At 44.6% G+C, this 4,786-nt stretch overlaps 1 non-coding gene across 1 annotated transcript; it reads right to left on the reverse strand.

Annotated features, from left to right (window-relative positions):
* Nucleotides 1–2,187: 2,187 nt before the first annotated feature.
* On the reverse strand, nt 2,188–2,295 carry LOC114005151 (U6 spliceosomal RNA). The gene has a single exon (XR_003547046.1). It is a non-coding gene; the product is annotated as a U6 spliceosomal RNA (small nuclear RNA).
* Between the last annotated feature and the right edge of the window lie 2,491 nt (nt 2,296–4,786).

Here is a 4,786-nt window from a genome sequence, read left to right on the forward strand (position 1 = left end):
TTTGTTCTGTGTCCTTGCAAACATCTGATGGTGGGAAACAGAATAACAAGAGCAGGAGAGTTCTGTGAGAGCCCAGACACTTCTCTTTTTTGGCAGTAGGCTTTAGATGTTGGCTGGTGGATGGCTCTTTTATTTATTTAATGTTTTTTGAGATTTAGGGCTTGCGAGGGTCTCTGAGTACATTCTCTCTACTTAGGACACTTATTTGTGACTCTTGCCATGAACAGGTGGCTGCTGGGTCTCTCCTGTTCCCTGGCTCAAGAAAAATCTGGAAGCAAGAGGCAAAAACAGCAGCAGTCAACTTCTTAAATAATTGCTTTTAAAATTTTATTATCATTATTAATTTTTAAAAATTTGAACAGAGAGAGAAAGGGAGGGTAAATAAGAGAACAAGCCACCAGGTCTGTGACTCAAACTGTGGTCTCACCCCTGAACATGAAGTTTCAGAGGTGGAGTCAAGGATGTGGTAAGGCTCCCTGGCTTGAGGGAATAGCATCTTCTGGCCTGGAAGGGCATTTGCAGTGCTGTGGCCACTTTCCTGTCCAGTTATTTGGCTATTCCATATGTAGTTAGCGGGCAGAGACTGTTACTGGACTTCAGGCTTCACTTAGTCCTTGGCTTCAAGTACAAATTAGAAATTCAGGCTCAAGGCCAGAGATTTGGTTAATCACAAGCAAGAAATCAAAACTCTGGGTCTGACCCTACCCAGAGCTATTTGGGGAGTGGTGGTAAGAGAAGACTTGCCCTCTGTCTCCTTGGGTAACCTTGAGTCTCCTGGATTCTTTCCCTCCTAATGACCGGAGTCCTGTACCATTGCCCAGATGTCCTCAAACCCCAGATCCTCCTGATCCACCTTCCCGAGTAGCTGGGATCTCCTGGATTCTGATGGCTTTGGCGTGAGTTAGAGCAGGCATCTGGTGCTGACTCTGCATGTCTCTCCCTCACAGCCAGGATTGTTCTTTTTTTTTTTAATTATTTATTTAATTTTATTTATTTATTCATTTATTTTAATTTGACCAGAGAGAGGCAGAGAGAGAGAGAGAGAGAGAGAGAGAGAGAGAGAGAGGAAGTGAGAAAGCAATCCACCAGATTCAGGATTTGAACCATCGTGGCCATGTGGGAGTGTCCAGCACCTTAACCACCATGCCACCTGCTGGTCCCCAGGATTGTTCTTTCTCAGACTTTGGAAGGATAATGGTGACCCCAACTATGCTTGGCCTCTCATTTCCAAAAAATTGGTGTATGGTTTCCTTGGAGTTAAAATCATTAGTTAGTTGGATTATTTCTCAAATAAACCAGTTGTCCAGCTGATTTTGAATCTGCAGGTTGGGTTATACCAGTTTAGGTGCATCAGTTGTTATTCTGTATCTTTTTTTTGGAGAGGTTTTTGCTATAGGGCCTGTGCCCACCGCCAGACAGACAGAGACAGAGAGACAGAAAGCAAGAAATCACCCCCCAGGGGGATGGCCACGCCGCAATCCCTTCTCCTCCTTTCTCCTCTCAGGATCTTGGGCACGCACGCACACGCGCCCGATGTGAGTTTAAGCCACCGAGTCCAGGACGCAAACGGTGGTCAGCTACATGGGAGTCCAGCGACATAGCCATTACACTAACTGCTGGTCCCATTATTCTGTATCTTGTAAGAGGAATTTTTTTGTGATGAGGCACATCTGTCTTATAACCTAGTTACCTTATTCTAGAATCTACTGTGTTTAGTAATTGATGATCTTGGATTTTTGGAGTCTCTCAGAGGGCCTTGATTTATTGTTATTGTTACAGATCTGAGGGAAGGTCATTCTTCAACATCTCTAGGTTTTTAAAAGGCTCCAGCTTAAAAAAAAAAAAAAAAAAAAGCATCTTGTACAGCGGGATGTTTTAGATGCCGGTGGTAGAAGACCCAGCTCAGTTGACCTAGACACACAGAGGGCCCCAGAGAAGTCCAGAGCTTTAGGCGGGGCTGCTTGTGACTGCACCAGCCTTAAAGTGCAAGCCAGTGCTCCCCTCCAGTGCACCGCAGCACTCCCGTCTTCCACTGGTGCACATCTGCCAGGAGGGAGGTCAGCTTCTGTGGCTCGCTTGCTTGCTTGCTTTCTCTCTCCTTCTCCTTCTGTTTTTTTTTTTTTATAGAAAAATTCTTTAATCAAAACAAGTTTATACATTGATACTTATGGTTTAACTAGAATAAAGAAAAATATGGAACACTTCACGAATTTGTGTGTCATCCTTGTTGCAGGGGTTATGCTAATCTTCCCTGTTTCGTTCCAGTTTTAGTATATGTGCTGCCGAAGCAAGCACTCCTCCTCCTCCTCCTTCTTAAAGAAGTGCTTATTTAATTTTATTATCATTATTATTTTTTAAGGAGGGAAGTAAGAAGACAAGCCATCAGGTCTGGGACTCAAACTGTGGTCAGTCTTGTGGGAGTCCAGCACCTCAACCATCATGCCATCTGGCTCCTTGTCCTGTTTTAAAGTTTTTCTAAGATTTAATGATTTCTTTGGGACCAGTAGTTAGTGTAATGGCTATGTCACTGGACTCCCACATAGTCAACCGTGGTTCATGTCCCGGACCCAGTGGCTTAGAACTCACACTGGGTGTGTGTGCGTGCGTGCCCAAGATCTCGAGAGGAGAATGGAGGAGAAGGGATTGCTGCGTGGCCATCCCCCTTGGGGGGTGATTTCTCGCTTTCTGTCTCTCTCTCTCTGTTTGGTGAGAGCATGTGCCCTACAGCAAAAGACTCTCCAAAAAAACACAAAAAACACAAAACAAAACAAAAACCAAAAACAAAAAGATTTAATGATTTCTTCAATGAGAAATACAGAGACAGGCACCCAACAGAATCTTCATACTGTGACCCACCCCTAGACTCAAGTGAGCAAGCTCTCTCACACACAGACCACACCTGGTGTGTACAGGGAGACCTTGGGAAGAAAACTCGGGACTTTCCCACATGGTTTCAGCTGTTGTGGAGTGTTGTGTTGAGTGTTGTGTTACCACTGCCCACCTCTGATCTGCTTGCTTGCTTGCTTGCTTGCTTGCTTTGGGTTAGGATTAGAGGTTATGGTTAAGAGTTAGGGTTCTAACTCTGTTTTCAGCCCATTTCTTGCAGTATTTTTTTTTTTTTAATTGCCAGAGAGAACCATAGGGAGAGGGAGAAAGCACCCCTACCCCCCATTGAGCATGGTCATCCTGCAGTCACTTCTGCATTTCTCTCTCCCTTTGGGATTTTGGGCACACATGTACATGTGCCTGGTATGTTTCTCAAGCCACCGATTCTGGGGCTGGAACTGTGCAGTTGGCCATGTAGAATCAAACTGCCTACCTACTAGGCCGTGCACGGGATGATCCAGAAGATCTTTTTAAAAAAGTCTTATATACAAGAATCATTCAAGGGACATAATGGTTATGTCTCTGGACTTCCATGTAGTCGACCACAGTTCGAATCCTGGACCCAGTGGCTTAAAACTCACATGGGGCACATGTGCATGTGTGTCCAAACTCCTGAGAGGAGGATAGAGAAGGGATTCTGGTGTGGCCATTCCCTCTGGGAAGTGATTTCTCACTTTCTATCTCTCTGTGAGCACACATGCCCTATAGCAAAAATCTATCTTAAAAAAAAAAAAAAGAGTCATTCAAATAACCGGTGCACATTAAGCACGAGTCTCTGAGCTCAGGTGTAGGTGAAAGGCAGGTGTGTGGGTGACTCTTAACACTCCCACCCAGATTTCCTTTCCATATTGCTACCAGTCCTGGTAAATTTTACACTGGATGCTTGGAGGGAATTTATCCCTGAGCACCAGCAGCAGGCATGTGGTATAGAATTTGCAGAGACCTGAGGCTCCTGGTCTCCTATCTGCTCTATCTTGGGGTCCTCAGTAACCTCAGTGTCAGACCTTATACCACTGAGTCCAGTCCTAGCCTTTCGGTGTCCGTCTTAGAAATGGCGCCATCCTACATCTTTTTAGCGTTACATAGTCCTGGTTGACTCAGGAACCTTTGCACCAGTTCAGGGTTGTAACATTTTATTCTAGTTTATGGAGTTTGAAAATTCCAGTAGTGCCAATAGCACAAGGCAGAGGTTTCCCCATTGCCTGATTCTCCCACTGCGACATGTTATCTCCATCTAAGATGACTGGTTCTTGGCCGTTCCCAGTCTGCTTTCAGGGCCTTTGAGTTGGTGTTGACACTGACCTTCACAGCAGGCTTAGGCTTTAGAAGTAGAACCCTCAAAGAGTCAGTCCTTTGTAGGGGTCCCTGACCTTTTGACCACCTGTAGAGAGCAAAGCACAGCATGTGGGTGTGTTGTGCCTCATGTCCCTAGTTGCAGGGCTGAATGTTGGGAAAGTTGGAATGAGCATGAGAAGGGGGGTGAGCTGTTCTTAGGGTTTCCTGACAGATTTAACAGGCTGCACTATTTCAGTGTATCATATCTTTTTTAAAAAAAAAATTCTTCTTTGTTATTATTATTTATTATTATTTTTTAGTTTGACCAAAGAGACAGAGACAGAGAGAGAGAGAAGGAGAAAGTGAGAAAGCAAGCTGCCAAGTCTGGGACTCAAACCGTGGTCAGCCATGTGGGAGTCCAGCACCTTAATCACTACGCCAACCTGCCAGGCCTCAAGTCTATCATATTTTTATAGCCAACATGAAGAAAGAAAGGTTTGAAGAGGAGGTGTCTCATTGTTCCATAAGAGATGACTAGTATGGATTGGGACATGGAGTGTTTGGTTGAAGTTGCTTTTAATTTGGGAGATTATCAAAGTAATGCTATTTCCTTATCATTAACTTT

The sequence above is a fragment of the Tupaia chinensis genome, unplaced genomic scaffold (assembly GCF_000334495.1).
Source record: "Tupaia chinensis unplaced genomic scaffold, TupChi_1.0 Scaffold142716_1, whole genome shotgun sequence".
Lineage (NCBI taxonomy): Eukaryota > Metazoa > Chordata > Mammalia > Scandentia > Tupaiidae > Tupaia > Tupaia belangeri.